At 44.1% G+C, this 16617-nt stretch overlaps 1 protein-coding gene across 4 annotated transcripts in view; it reads right to left on the bottom strand.

The window, feature by feature from the left end:
• pdgfrb (platelet-derived growth factor receptor, beta polypeptide) overlaps positions 1 to 10121 on the bottom strand; it is a 38625-nt gene extending 28504 nt beyond the window's left edge. For 2 of the 4 annotated variants that reach the window (XM_023833901.2, XM_023833905.2), the window contains exon 1: positions 8693 to 9474. The gene's annotated coding sequence lies outside the window, so the exon portion shown is untranslated. Of the gene's footprint in view, positions 1 to 8692; positions 9475 to 9947 lie in introns of those variants that run through there. The other 2 variants (XM_023833902.2, XM_023833903.2) reach the window with 2 other exon arrangements.
• Between the last annotated feature and the right edge of the window lie 6496 nt (positions 10122 to 16617).

The following is a 16617-nucleotide window of genomic DNA, read 5'->3' as shown; positions in this document are numbered from 1 at the left end:
ACGATGTTCCATACCGAATGGGAGGCAGATAGAGGTGCTCTTCGTCAAGCCGTGCAGCGAAGCGCACGGTTCTCGGAGTCTTTCCCCCGTGGGATTCTGGTGAGAAAGCCGCAGGAAAACAGGACTATACGGCGTCCTGATCCTGCAGCTGTGTCTTCCGGGGCCGGGACGCGGGGCGGCTGCGTGTGGGTGTGAAGGCATGTCAGGGGGACCTCATTCACTGACCCACCAGCCCAGCACCCCAAAGCCGCCTCAGTTCCTGACCACAGATGTGCTCCGTCTCGGTGGTTTGAATCAAATAGACACCTCGGGAACCCAAAATGTCTGAAGTCACTGGTTCGTCTGCTCCTCCCATCCCTACACTTCCGTCTGTTTTTGTAAGAAAAAAAAATATGAAAGATGCCTTATTGTTGCTGTGTTTTGTGATGATGGGAGGGCATTACGGGAAAACAAACCTGGGTTTACCAGATAAGGATAGCGTGTCTTTGGGGCTGTGAGGCTTAGTCCGGCTCCTGGCCCCCATTTATAGATAGTGACAAACTTAGGCTTGGGCGGGTATTTGGAGCAGTCTGTGGGAAAGCAAAAGCTATGTAATGGAGTTAAAATAAACTGTTACTTTTTGTTATCTGTCCACATACAGGGACTCAATCCCTGTGCAGGGGGGGAGGGGGGGGGGTCATCCACAGTGTCTATGGGACCAGATGATGCATATGTAGTAAAAACACGGCCCTGCATGTTCTTTGACCTACACCTTCAGAACAGGACCTCCAATACAACACAGCCTCACCTAGAACCTAAACCATCTACTACTATTAATGTGTTCAGTAGCCTGAAAGAGTCTGACTACTACTAAATTAGCAACTGATAGTGTGTGTAAAACTGATGTGAATAAATAAACAAATCTCTGAAAATACATACAGCTTATTTTTTTTATATACATGCGTTTATCAGAATTTACACACGTCACTGGGTTAAATCTCTTTTATTTTTTGTTTTTTCTTCACACACTCAATTGCAGAACGGCTTTCTCCACAGCAACAAAGGACTATTTATTGGTGTTTCTGAGCAGAACCTGGGATGGGCCATATTCAAGCATCCAGCAGTACGCAAGCTTCACAGCCAGGTTATTGAAGAAGGAAAATTCTCATTCCAGAGAGTGATTCAGAAATGTCTCAAGGTTCTGGTAGCACAGCACCGTAGCTGAGATTCTAGGGAACTGTCAATTAATCAGGCAGAGATGTTTTTCCTCTTCTATTCTAACTGTGAAGAAGTTTTGTAGGTGTTTGTGGGGCAGAAGGAGAGTCAAGTGACTGAGGCTGCATTTGCTGATTCGCTCTGATCTGCAGAATGATGTGTTCGCCTCTCCTACATCCTCGGTTAGTCTGACCATGCTGTGAAACATGCCCTGTATGCCTCATTCCCCCGGCACCCCCTCCTCTGACCCTGCTCCTGTCACCGAAAAGGGAAAACTGATGGTTCTGTTTGAGGCCCTGACCAGGGTTACTGTCATAGCAAAATATATCAGCCTGTTTTACTTTGTTTCTGAAATATTACAGTATTTTTGTAGATCCAGATACATGCTTGATGCAGACATATTCACTTTAGTATTTATGATCTATATAAACAGGGTTAAGGGACATGCTAGAAAATATCTCAGTCATTTCTGGGGGACTAAAACTCCATCAGACTTCATGGTGATTATACTGAAAGGTGTGTGCGGGGGGGGGGGGGGGGGGGGGGTTTCCCACTGCATTGAGCAAACATGAGCAACGTGTATCGACCGTGGTGACCCCCTGACTGGATGCCAACCTTCCGCAGAACCTCTGGAACTGCAGAAAGACGGGGCTGAAGTCTGTGACTCATGCAGACTCCCTGGCTCCGTGCTGGGGACTTTCTGGGGTCCGTAAAGCCTTACGTCTTCTTCTCTTACATCTGCCTATTTGTGCCTCTCCAGCTGCTTCCAGTTTCTGAACATTACAGAAAAGGAATACAAAGCATTTCTGGGACAAGCACGTGACGGACTGGAAATGCCTGCATAGATCCGCTCGGTGGGGGGATAAAAGACTGAGAGCTTCTTCCCGCTGATGGAATGCCCCCCCCCCCTTCCGCCACCCAGATTTCCTAGGCCCTGTCATCAGTGCCGTGTTTGCGGGGGATAAATATTTGCCGTTGCTTGGACGCCTCTCAGCTGCTTTGCTGCAGGAAATGTCTCGCACTTTTATTGCTAATTGCACCTTTTACATATTCAAATGAGTTCAAAACAGCTGAGCAAGATCCAACTAAGTATTAAAGCAATGTCAAAATAAGGACAAAATCCCCCGTATTCTGACCTGAACCAATGTCAGTATTTTCCAGCACATTGGCTTTTTAGGATCAAAAACCATACCAAACTAATGAATACTTAGCATGGAGTCACATTCTTCAGTATTGGGTCTGAGCCAGTGAGCATTCATCTATGTATACAGAGCTATCTCAAAATGCTAAAGTAGCCTTATATCGCAATAACATCTGCAATATTTATAATTATTTGTAATTTTAAATGACATGACAATTCACAGTTGTATATACTGGATGATGTTTAAGCTAAAATTCCACTCTTCGTTACAGTAAAATGTTCTTTTGTTGGTTTCTGACATTTGTGCAAATATGGGACTGCAATGTTTTTTATTTTATTTATGAAACGCAGCAAGGTTCTGTCAAGACTGCACCATTAACAAGACTAACAGTTCATTGTTAAACGCCCAGAGTGGCCTGACTGGAAGGTACAGCATTTGCACACTAAATCATTTCATCTGCCAATTTAGACAGAGCACTGTAAAGCTTCCAGGGGAAGATGGTCTCCCTTCGGCTGTTTGAGGGTCTCTGGCGACAGAGGCCTGCACAGACCCGCGCGCACAGACGCACGCGCACACACACAGAAAGCACAAAAGTGGGTAAGAAGCATCTGCGTCCAATTACTGAGTCCCGCCTCACTTTAAATTCCTCTTCTTTTCCATTATGACTTCCAACTTCCAAAAAATAGAGAGAATAACAAAATCTCTCTTTTTCAAAAATAACTTTTTATACAGTAAACCTACTCCAGACTAGGGAGTAGTCACTACTCAAGTACAAGTCATGAACTAATATAATAACTGTATGCAATATATGAATTATCATGATTGATTAATGATAAACAAACATGGGATCAGAATGTAACTAACACTTAGTTTCTGGTTAATTAATACATTAACTAACAGTGCAATACTACATTGTGCCCCTTCAAGTGGTGTTACCCGTTTATATATATATACAGTATACACATATAGAGACACACACACACAAACAAATTTCGTGTGGCAATGAAAACTGTCACAGTAGATAAGCCAAGATAAAAGGACTGGTAAAGTTAAGCAGCTCCTTTTCCCTTTGATTTGCCGATCGGCAGTGTGGTTTCATTAGGGAAATCGGGGGGGGGGGGGGGAACTCAAAACATTGCTACAGTAAAAACAACACAGCATGGTCATGGAGATTGGGCTTGAGCGATGGAGACAATTTCAGGTACGATACACATTTCGCACATGTCAGATAGCTTTCAAACAATCCCGTGCAGAGATATGGATGTGTTTGAAAAAGAAAAGCTTTGCTGGTGGAAAAAGCTGTCTGTATATATTTTATAGAAAAAGGTCAAAATGTCTGTTTCATCTGTCAGAACTTTCCAGGATTTCCTAACGCTGTGAAGCTTAGTTGGGGTGGTGGGTGTTTCGCTGTTTGACAGTCTGCAAGTGACACATTAAGTGCTGACCAACTCCCCATACTCAGGAATGCGGCCTTTCCACTCCTTCATTGTGGGCTGGTTTGTTTCATTAGAATCTCAGTGCTGGGACCTGTGTTTCGGCCTCCCAGGAGTGTATCTACCGCCTGCAACCTCAGGTCAGTGTGGGAAGCTCATGCTGTAAAGCTGTAAGGTGGTGTACAGCTTGTTGTTAAGGAGCTGTGCCCACATCCAGAATGTTGTGGGTTCAAATGCCATGACTAGTAATTAGAGCACTAATGAGCAAGGTCCTTAACTGCTCCAGGAATTCTGGATGACCCCGATCTTCACATGCACATCACTTTCAGACAAAAATGTGTGCTCGATGATGTAAAGCTTTTACATACAGCTAAGCAAAGAAAACACCCCATCTGTAAAAGTGCTTTTTTTTCCCTGTGTGTTTGTGAAAATGTACGTTCCGATCCGTTTATTTTAACAAGGGGAGTAGCTTCCAACATGCTGAGCTTTTATCTTACAGTTAAAATTTAGTTTTGATGTTCAATCCTACATTTCCAACATGCTGTAGCTTCAGAAACCCTTAATAAATTTTGCTTTGCAGCCCACATGAGTTTCCAGCAGGACCCTAGCCTGGTGTTTCTGTTTTAATTGGCCAGAGTGCGACGAAAAGCTGGGAATGTGCTGGTTTCAATGAACCACTAAGACTCCACTCAGCCCCCACTCCCCACCCCAAGAGAGATCTTCTGTATACTGCTTCATCGAAGCTGCGTGGGCATCCAACAGCTGTAAGACGCATCTGGTCTGGCCACGTCCATAATCTATTAAAAGTCCTTGTTAAACGCCATTTGTTCTTAATAAGTGTGTCGCAGTAATCTTCCACGACTTGGAAAAAAGGCTGCAACCTCCTAGCACTGGTCTGGAGGAGGAGGAGGCGTTGACCCTTGGTATGGCAAACGTATCAGATTTTGGATGTTTCTTTGGCGGAATCTTCAAAGAACTTAATACAACCTCTGCAGTGAGGCTGTAACTGAATGTGCTCCGAAACACTGCCAGGAACCCAGGAATACAGGTCTCAGAGGAAAATATAACTATTACGAAAACTGAGCATTAAAAATCCATTTAAAAGGCAGCAAGAGGAAGAAGGGGGCGTAATATGCTGAGGAATCAGGATTGGGTGCATAGGGGATATGTCATATTTAGCAGTATTACCAGGGATGCACGTGACTGGTACACAAGTACGCATTCTCTGCATAAAGCAATACATGTCAGGATCGGCGCCCATCTGGCCCTGTCCCATGTGTTTTGTCCCCATTTGGCCAGCAGGTGTCACTAGCCATCCTATTCCCTCCTCTGTCTTGTAGCCCTAAGTCCCCAGTATGTTTACCTACTCCCTGGCGGCTTAACACGCTAAGTGGTCAACCCCTGTTCTCAACTCCCCTTGTTTGGTTGTGGGTTCTAAGCTGGGTTTTGTACTCTTTCGGTTTAACATTTGTATTGGTATTTCAGTTTCAGTTCCTTGTTTTTTGCTCCTTGTTCCCGGCTCATTTGGTTTCCCTAGTTCTGGGTTTGGTCCTTTTTCCCTATCTGCTAATTGACCTCTCTGTGCCTGTTAATTGTTCTACCCCACCTGTTCCTTGCTACCCCATGCCCTTAATGATCAGTTGATTCGTTATGGTCCTCACCTGTCCCCCATGTTAGCGGTGTATTTAAGTTCTTGTTCTGTTTTTTGGTGGTTCATTGTAGTTCTTTCCCTGTGTAGTGATGTGTTTGTTGGTTGTACTTATTCTCTGTTAGTTATTGTAGTCTTCCTTTGTTCATTCTAGCCTTAGTATTGTGGTTTTTGGTGTTGTTCCCTGCCTTAATTTTTGTTTTTGCCAGTTTTATTTTGAGCCCTTACTGTCCTTTTGTTTTATGGTTCTCCCATTCTGCTTGTTTTGCTAAATAAACCCTGATTTATTGGAGCTGCTATGTGGATCATCCTTCCTCCGTCATGTCAAGTCATAACAGATACTTGCATCAGTTTCATATCATAATGCTGCAAATGTGTATTTATGTTATACTTAGCATTACTGTGGTACGATTTGACGGGATGGACGTATGAACCTGTTGGAAACAGAGGAGTATAAAACCTGCAGAAGCATTCCAGAATCCTTCTGTATGACAGCAGTATGCTTGCTGGGGTACAGAAAGGTTTTCCTTCTGAATGGTCCCCCTCCTCCCACCAAGTTGGAAATTTCAGCTGGAATCCTCAAGTCGGAATTCCGACTGAGAAATTCGACCACAGAATTCAAAGATGGGTGCACCCTTATCAACAAAAGTGAAAGCTGCAGTTATAAACAGTTTATTAGCACTTATGTCTTATGTTTCATTAAATTTTTTCATACACACAGTACTGTCCAACCGCCATCTGTGGACATGTTGCTGTGGTGTTTATATATGCAAAATACAAAGTAATGTGTCGTTAACAGCTGATATTGCTAACAATGGCTAACAATGAACCTGGCTAGAACTGGGTTCTGTTTCAGAAAGCAGAATGTCTTTCTTAGCTGGATAACTTGATTTAACGTGGTCTGGGCTAAATGTAAGTGAACAAAGATAAAAGCCACTGAAAGTATTTTACATAAAGTTGTCCGGCTAAGCAAGAAATCCTGATTTTTTTAAACCAGTCCCTCATTTGCTAAAGGCTTTCTGACTCCATTTGTGCTGAAATGCGGTCAACTCAGATGTGACATCATTGCCAGGTCAGACTTCTGTGGTAAATGGAACGTAGCATAAAAATTCAGGAAAAGATCTTTTAAATCCTTTTTAAGTGCTCTTTATTGAAGGGTGTGAGTCAGTAGTGAGACAATTAAGATATTGTAGGGCATTTATTGTCTCACATTTTTATTTATTGAGTGGGGAACTCAGAAAATATAATAAAAACATGCTTGTTAGTTTAATTTAGAGAATGTTTGCAAGAGGTAGCTTAACCCAAAGCTGTCTGGACCAGACTCTTTGATGACAAAACATAGCTCTCCTTCCAGCTCTCGGAAATGTCAGCCCCAAAACCGTAGGATATAGCTTACTCTGCGTTCCCCCGCGACCCAACTGACGATGGAGATTTCCAGGGAAAAAGGCTGCAAGGATGCCTCGTGGCCACTTGTTGGGCTGCCTGTGTATGGCGGGAAAGCCCATCTATCCTTCTCCACACACTTCGAATTTGAGGGTGTTGCCCTTTGACACAAGCAAGTGGTAACAGTCAAGCTGGCCTTGGAGTATTTATGGTATGTAAACGACAATAAAAAACGTAAACTTACGAACGTGTTTGCAGATGCATTTTTTTTTTGCATACCTATACCTAAACAACATCAGTCTCAAAAAAATGCACATTTTTTCATGATAAACGTGCTTAAAATTGTGGGATTTAATGTGCTGTCATCAGTATGGGAAAGCAAGTCCTGTTAAAAGAAACACCAAATAATATATTTTCTGAAGTCTGTAATAAGCTTTTCCCTTAAAATATGTATATATAACTGTTTATAAGTGCAGTGTCATCGTCTCAGGTGACAGAATAAAATTATGTTTATAGTTATTTATCTGTGCTCAGGGAAAGAAAAAAAAAAAAAAAAACATAATTTAGCCATAGAATATATTTCAGGGTTCCCTAATTCCAGTTTGCAACTGAGTAGTCGGATTTCCCTGTGCAAACACACCTTAATATTAATTGCCAAGTTTAGTAGGTGTGTTTCAGCAGGGCAGTTACTGCAAAGTGTGGCCCTCCAAGACTGGAAGAGGGGAACCCTGATATATAGTAAGAAACAGTAACATGACATAAAGGAACATGATGTTTTTCCTCAAAAAGTTACTTGTTACCTTGCATTGGCTAGAAGAACATCACTTTGGTTGCCAAATCAAAGCCAACCAAGCTCAACAGCTTACTTTAATTTAATCAATACTGAACTTGATGCGGTATTGATGATCCAAACAAAGTACTCTAGTGGTTGAGTTCAACATACATCTGACTATACTGGATAGTATGGTGGAGAATTGAGAAGAGGTTTTTAAATGACTAAAGCTGGCACTCTTTGACAGATATAAAATTACAGTTTTACACCAACATAATTTTCTGTGGCAGTCCTAAACTTTTACACAGTACTGTATGTATTTCTCATGAGTAACTGCAAGTTATTAAAACACCAGACATGGATTCGTTTAGCATAGAGCATCTGTCACAAAGCCGCCTCTCGGGTCAGAACAAGGAGTTCATTCTAGGTGCGCCAGGGCTGCACAAACATCCCTCCCAAAGAACCACACAAAGAGGACCCTGGCTAGCACACTTCACGCTGGGCTCTGACGCTTTGGCTGGGCTGTCAAACACACTCGAATCGCGCGGGAACAAATGTAGTCAGGGCGAGTGCAGAGAAAGCGGATCCAACGTGGGCCAACGGAATGCCAGTCGCGGGCTACGTTAACACAGGTTTGCACCCGCCGAGGCATCTACCTCTGGCCAAGAATGGTTGCTTCATGGACAGAGGGAAATTGTTCCAGTGGATGCATTGGAGTTAGCATGTGAGTTCTTTACAATCACAGATGTGAGAAAGTTCCAAATATAACACGATAGATCAGCACTCCAGGATTGGGTAAAATTTGCCCTTGGTGCAGGTGGGTCCCAGGTGTAGTAATAATAATAATAATAATAATAATAATAATAATAATAATACACCCTTCCACCATCTCACCCAATACTTGTCAGTGAAATAGAATGCTACCACCTCTGCCTCCTGTTAATAATACTAATTATTATCATTGTTATTATTATTATTATTATTATAAGGTACTTGTCAATAAGCAAGCTTCTGAAGAAAAAGAAAAAACTAAAAGAATCACTGCAGATTGCATCCTGGACAACAACTTTAGTTTAAACCAAGAGCAGCAGTAAGTAAAACACAAACAGCTCCTCCTTACCCGGTAAGGTCCCTGTCTGTCCTCATACATCCCCCAAGGCAGCCTCTCCTTGAGATGTGTGTTCAGTCCCTCTTCCCTGGTGTGTGTGAGTGACTGTCTCCAAATTGGCTTCCTTTGGAGGAGCAAGATAGATTCCTCAAATCTTCAGGGGTGAGGCTTTTAATCTCCCTGCTCCCCAGAGCCCCCAGTGGAAGAGGCACCACGGCTCTGTTTGTTTAGTCAAATTGCAGCCGAGGGGGCTGTCACTGATAAAACCTGCTGTCTGGCAGGGGACAAAAAAGACTTTTTTTCTTTAAAATTCCTTCAGTTCGTCTGCAGTCAACTTTCGAGACAGAAAGAGAGATTCAACGCGAGTAGGACTCACTCTGCAAGTGGAATAACATGCATCTGTGCGTGTGTCCCTCACGATGTCCGACACACACGTAAGAGGAGAAGACAGGCTCCCCCCCTTAGCAACAGTAGCGATGGACTCCCTCTGCTCCTCCAAAAAAAACAACCCAAAAGAAGGAGATGAAAAACGCTAAAGGAAAGAAAGTTCTGGCAAGGTCTGCCGCGTCTTCGTCCAGCAGAAAGCAGTAAATCACTTTTCCTGAGACCTTTTCAGGGGGAAGATTCATGCAGATGACTAAAAGAGAGAAAGAAATTATAATAAATGCCCAGTTTCTGGGAAAAAACAAAAGCCTGAAAGGAGTGACTGGCGTCTGAAAGTGTGGAAAGGCTCCGGTGGAAAGGGGTGCTCTCCCCCACAGCTCTCCACAGCGGAGTGCCTGCGTCTGTTTTCAATCTTGGCTTTTCTCCTTGATTTCTCCTTTCCCAGGATATGAGTGGATAGTAAGAAAATTCATAAGCCTGGCCAAAAAGCTGAGTCAGGCCTTCTTATTTGAGGGGATTTGGAGAGAGGTGGTGGCGGTGTGTGTGTGTGTGTGTCTGTATCTGTGTCTGTGTTTGTGGGGGGGGGGGGTGGCTATTGTGGGGATGTGTTAATTTGGACTCCCTGCTTTAATTGCTGAAATTAATCTTAGAACCTAGTAGAAGCAATCAAGATGCCACAGTTTTCAAACAGGACAAGACAATAGTGATCTGTTGGTCACCTTGACAGGTGTGTCAATCCAGGTACTCTAAAGTATTTTCACTGCCCCCTGATAAAGATTGGTCACACTATACCCAATGTGAGAAGATACGCTCTTTAAAAAATCTGTGTAATCCTGTTACAGTAAGTCATCACAGATGTAACGGAGTGAGCAAGCTTACATACCAAACGTTGAAGCGCTGTGCTTGGTGAATCAGGGCTCTTGCTGAATCACTCATGTTTAAGGTTCCCGCAGATGGCCCTCTGGTGTGGGGCATGGCTGACGATCTCCCTGGCTTTCTGTGGCACCTCTTTTTAGATCTCCCAGATGTCTTTCTTGCAGATGTTCGCCTGTGAACAGACCAGAGGCCGGAGCTCATGTAAACATCTCCTCAGTGGAATGGCCGCTTGTAATTCCTCAAGGGAGCTTGCGTGGTGGAGGTTCACACGTTCCAACTGTGTGACTCGACTTTCTAGAATGCATCACGGTTCTGAGCCTGACAGATTCTGCCCCATGCAGATTGTTGGGGCTCATGGGGGGGGGGGGTGTCAAGAGGATTAGGAGATCATCCATTATCAAGATAGATAAAACATTTCACACCCAGTATAAAATATCATTGAGCCCAGCAGAAGAAATACAGAGAGATATTGCCAGGGGTGATAAGAGTGGATGTCATCCAAAATTCTCGGTCTGAATCAGTTTCTGCTTAAATCAAAAAAAGTTCTTTTGTTGATTTTGAAGAACCTGATCCTACTCCTAGAATCTGTTGCCTCAGGACAAAAGCTTTAATTTCCTTCTGCAAAACAGAGAATACAGTTTGCATAACGATAGTGCTGAATACTGATTGTCATCTTCTAGAACTTTCTATATGAGTTCAGCAAATAAACTGCAGGTGACCACAGCAGGAAACAGCGCAAACCAAAGGTTGCGGCATTGATTTCTTTTTTCTTTTTTTACAGCATCGTTGAGCTTTAATTGAGACCCGCCGGAACTCATTAGTGCTGAGCTGGTCCCCACAATGCACCTCGTCACAGAGGTGGCTGAGGTCCGTTTGAAGCTCGCTGGTGGTACTGGGCTTTCCTGCGGCTCACCAGTCATCACAACTCCTCGTCACGGATACACGGGAGCCATATCTGCAAGGAAGTGTCACACACGCTTTGCATGTGTGTTACTCTATAACACTGATCATCAACTGGCGGCCCGCTGAGCCGTTCAATCCGGCCCGCGACTGGATTCCAAAATTGTGAGGATCAAAAAGAAAATAGTGGTCCACATTATTAAAGCAACTAAAAATAACAACAACTGAGTCTCTTGTCAGAATAACCACCATTTATGACTATATTTAGGCTATGACATGGGACAAGTATAAACATTAAACATAATGTTAAGCCAAAATTAGATTTTTATTTGATTTTCTTCTTGGGGGTCCGGCCCCCAAGGAGACTGTCTGGTAAAACTCTGGCCCTCTGACAAATATAGTTGATGACCCCTGCTCTATAACATTATTTATACCAAACAGGTATGTGTATATTATGTCTAAAAATGTCCCTGTGACTTTTTCATTGTTTTCTGAGACCAGAAAGTCAAACATCATAGATTTTTGTTCTAGTGCAGTGTGCCATCTCCTATTTGAACATTTTGTGGTTTGAATCATTTCAGCAGATGTCTTGTCACAGCAGTCAGGCGGAGGGTGCCGAATTAAAGCTGATTGGTCGATAAGCTCACTGACATACACGGGAAAACAAGGGACACACGTCTGTTTTCAGCTTTGAGCCGCTCTGCAGTTTTCCTGATTTTTTTTCTGTCGGTTTGAGTGTGAAACACATCACCTGCATCCAGGAGCTTTCACATCAGGGGTTAAGTTTTTCTGAACACACAGAGCCTCAGCCCCTCGTCCAAACCCCCCCCACCTCAGCCCGGTGCCTCATAGATAAACAGGCCTGTCATGGAGTACAGGGAAACGAAAGCAGTAAGGGAGAGATGTTTTCCGAGCGAAGCGGGATCTCTCATGGCTAAATAAAATTACATGCTGACACATAATCACATTCCGACACAGCCGTCCCCTGACCTTCCGAGTGTGGAGTGACTTCTCTGTTTGAGTTTTCCCAGTAATCTCACTAAGACACTTCCAGAAAAAAAGGCACCCCTGAATTCTCACTGAAATGTACCATGGAAAAACTAAACGCCCCTTTAGACAAAGGAATGGTAAGGCAGAATACCAGAAGAATGCACATGATGTTGCCTAAATAAATATTAAGTTATTGAGGTATTAAATATATATATATATTATTGAGTTTATAATATCAAACAATTAAAATCAAACAATGCAGCTACAAAACAGGCCACTTTTCAGGTTCTTGAATTGAAATGTCGATTATATACCATTTTTGCAGAAAATAATTACTTAACCGCACACACATACGAATTAAACACTGACGTTAATAATGCATTTCAACCTGTTTTTGAAACTAGTAACGGGAGTGGCTGACAAATATGAAGAGGGAGTGTACAGTATTACACAACTTTGGAGCATGAAACCGGGACTCTGCTTCTCCGCTTTCTTTGAGCTTGACCCCTGGAATGTCTCGCAGTCCAGCACTTGAAGATTGGAAAATTAGATTTGGAACATAGAATGCTAGACATTTGGAGATGTATGAGGGCACTGAGCCATCGGGAGCTTAGAAAAACAGCGTACTGCTGCTAAGATGTGTAAGGCGCTCCCTCTTTTTAGTGAGGGATCTACTCATTGGTTTCTTTGAGAAACATGTAAAACAGACTTTTGTACCATTAAACACCACATTAGTGTTTATAACAATACCTAAAAAATGCCATTATAAGGTATATATGATCTTGTATTTAAATATAAATATTGAGGAAACCCCTCAGTTACCCACCACCTCAGAAACCCATCCATCCATCCATCCATCCATCATCCACCGCTTATCAGAGGTTGGGTCGCGGGGGCAGCAGTCTAAGCAGGGAAACCCAGACTTCCCTCTACACTACATCCAACAGGAACTGGAAGCAACTGGAAGTCGTTCACCATGGCCTCTCCAAACTTCTCCCACACCCGAGTTTTTGCCTCAGCGACCGCCGAAGCCGCGTTCCGCTTGGCCTGCTGGTACGTGTCATCTGCCTCTGGAGTCCCACAGGCTAAAAAGGCCCGATAGGACTCCTTCTTCAGCTTGACGGCATCCCTCACCACTGGTGTCCACCAGCGGGTTCGGGGATTGCCGCCACGACAGGCACCGACTACCTTACGGACACAGCTCCGGTCAGCCGCCTCCACAATGGAGGCGCGGAACATGGCGCATTCGTCACATGGGAGAAGCTCTGCCGGAGGTAGGAGTTGAAACTCCCCCTGACAGGGGATTCCGCCAGACGTTCCCAGCAGACCCTCACTATATGCTTGGGCCTGCCAGGCCTGGCCGGCTTCCTCCCCCACCAGCGGAGCCAACCCACCACCAGGTAGTGATCAGTTGACAGCTCCGCCCCTCTCCTCACCCGAGTGTCCAATACATGCGGCCACAAGTCTGACTACACAACCACAAAGTTGATCATCGAATTGCAGCCTAGGGTGTCCTGGTGCCAAGTGCACATATGGACACCCTTATGCTTGAACATGGTGTTCATTATGGACAATCCGTGATGAGCACAAAGTCCAATAACAAAATTCCACTCGGGTTCAGATCGGGGGGGGGGCCTTCCTTCCAATCACGCCCCTCCAGGTCTCACTGTCATTGCCCATGTGGGCATTGAAGTCCCCCAGCAGAACAAGAGAGTCCCCAGGAGGAGTGCTCTCCAAAGCCCCTTCCAAGGACTCCAAAAAGGGTGGGTATTCTGAGCTGCCGTTTGGCGCATAAGAGCAAACAACAGTCAGGACCCATCCCCCCACTCGAAGGCGAAGGGAGGCTACCCTCTCGTCCACCGCGGTAAACCCCAATGTACAGGCGCCCAGCCAGGGGGCAATAAGTATGCCCACCCCTGCTCTGCGCCTCTCCCCGTGAGCAACTCCAGAGTGGTAAAGGGTACAACCCCCTTTGAGGAGACTGGTTCCAGAGCCCAAGCCGTGCATCGAGGTGAGCCTGACTATATCCAGTCGGAACCTCACAACCTCGCGCACCAGCTCAGGCTCCTTCCCCATCAGAGAGGTGACATTCCATGTCCCAAGAGCTAGTTTCTGCAGCCGAGGATCGGACCGCCAAGGTCCCCGCCTTCAGCCACTGCCCAGCTCACAACGCACCTGACCCCTATGGCCCCTCCTACAGGTGGTGAGCCCATTGGAGGGGGGACCCACGTGCCTTGTTCGGGCTGTGCCCGACCAGGCCCCATGGGTGTAGGCCTGGCCACCAGGCACTTGCCATCAAGCCCCACCCCCAGGCCTGGCTCCGGGGGGGGGGGGGGGGGGGGGGGGCCGGTGACCCACGTCCGGGCAAGGGAAATCGTGGATCCATTATATTTCTCTTCATAAAGGGTCTGATGAGCTGCACTTCATCTGGTTCCTCACCCAGGACCTGTTTGCCTTGGGTGACCATACCAGGGGCATAAAGCCCCGGGCAACTTAGCTCCTGGGATCATTGGGACACGCAAACCCCTCCACCACGATAAGGTGTCGGCTCCAGGAGAGGCCTCAGAAACAAAATTCAGATTCAGCGCTGATTTTATTTCTCCAAACCATGAGCCCTGAGGTCACATTTTTAAACCTTTATATCTAATACTATAGTATTAGATTTACTAAGGTAAGTAGACTGCTGTGTTTTACACAAAATTATTTCTTTAGGACAAAAAAAAATCTTAACTGTTAGCTCTATGACCTAAACTAAAAAGTATTGTTTGCAGAATTTCAGAAAAATCCTTGAAATGATTAGTTATCTTGTATGACATTAAGAGCCAAAGATGAGGACACCGTCACGAGGGTGTGGTGTGTTTGGGGCAGACCACACTTCTCCAATGAGGCAAGGGCACATTTGTCTATCAAATAAAAAAACAATTCTACCCAGGGGGTGGCCTTTTTAAGCCCTGTATCTCCATTTCTTTCAGTTGCTAAGTCTTGAGCATATCTCTATGGGAGTAAGCCTTTGTAGGGCAAGCTATGGTTCAGTAGGCCTTCTTGGTAAAAGTATTTCTTGTTTTGTTGGGTTCTTACACAATAAACATTTTTTCTGACCTTTTTTTACCTCCCTGCACATGAGTCTGGTATGGGCTGATATTTGTGCCACTAGAAACTGAATATTTACCTTATGATACATATGAGAATAAGCTTTATATACACAATCGATAACATAAACATTAACCATACGTCTGCTTAGTATATGGTAGTATATGTGGTTAAATGAACGATTTCTGGCACTGCTAGTTTATGTTAATATGGTAGACCAACGCAAAACTAGCTAGGGATAGTAGGGATATGAATTTTACTTCTAGTTTAGTTTAAGTTATGGCTCGCCTGTTCATCTCATGTGGCTTTCCAGCAGTGTTTATGCTAAATATCTTTTTAATCACTATTTTTTTAATCACTATTAATTTTATGTGAGTATGGAATATTATTTAGCACTTCATAATACATAGAGAAGGTAAATATGACCAATAAAGTTATGTCCATGCAATGACATTTTTGTGGTGTTCGTGACTCTCTTCCTTTCTTAAACACCTACATTACTAGTGTGTTTTGGTAATGAAAATTGCCTATTACTGATTACATAAAACATTCAATTTTTTGTGGAGAAAAAAAACACTGAATATGAAATATTAAGCAAATGTGCTTACATCTGCGATACACTCAAAATGGCGAAGGGGGGCGTGTTAGACAGTGCAGACACGTGACTGACAAAGACCGATGCAAGGTTTGCTACTGAAGGAAGGGATTCGCAAAATTTCACGGCTGGGTATTTAAAAAACACAGCTAGACATGGTCATGCCACCATTATGTTCAGCCGAGGGACCAAATAGTAAAAGAGATGATTGACAAACATCACCTAGGGGTGTAGATCAAGGGAGAATGATGGTGAATGGTTAAAGAAATGATGATGCTTAAGTGACGAGATGTTGTTACACGATAAGAAAATGTATAACAATTAGTGTAAAACTGTATTGGACACACTCCTGCAGGGTGTCCAGCCTTGGCTGTAACCTCACTGTGGCAATAAAGGCTGAATCTGAAGATCTACACAAGCGGCTCCTGACTCCTGATTGACATCGTATGGATGGCAGCATATGTTTCTCTAGAACCTGGATATACCTTTCAGCATTGATGGTGCCTTTCCAGATATGCAAGCTGCCCCTGCCATATGTACTAATGCACCTCCATACATCAGAGATGCTGGCTTTTGAACTGAGCGCCGATAACACGCTGGTTGGTCCTTCTCCTCTTTAGTCTGGATGATACAGCATCCCTGGTTTCCAAAAAGAATTTCAAATTTAGATTCGTCTGACCACATAACAGTTTTCCACTTAGCCACAGTCCATTTTAAATGAGCTTTGGCCCAGAGAGGACGTCAGCGCTTCTGGATCATGTTCAAATACAGCTTCTTCTTTGAATGATAAAGTTTTAACTGGCATCTTTGGATGGCACGGCGAATTGTTTTCACTGATAACGTTTTCTGGAAATATTCCTGAGCCCATTTAGTGATTTCCACTGCAGAATCATGCCTATTTGTGAGGCAGTGCTGCCTAAGGGCCCGAAGATCATGGGCATCCAGAATACTTGCCCCTTACACACAGAGATTTCTCCAGATTCTCCGAATCTTTTGATTATATTATGTACTGTAGATGATGATGTTTTCGCCCTCTCTGCAATTTTACAACGAGAAACTTTTTTCCTGAAATTGTCCACTATTTGTCTTATGCAGTATTAGG

The sequence above is a fragment of the Paramormyrops kingsleyae genome, chromosome 10 (genome assembly GCF_048594095.1).
Source record: "Paramormyrops kingsleyae isolate MSU_618 chromosome 10, PKINGS_0.4, whole genome shotgun sequence".
In the NCBI taxonomy this organism is placed as follows: Eukaryota; Metazoa; Chordata; class Actinopteri; order Osteoglossiformes; family Mormyridae; genus Paramormyrops; species Paramormyrops kingsleyae.
This window is presented reverse-complemented; position numbering and strand designations above follow the sequence as displayed.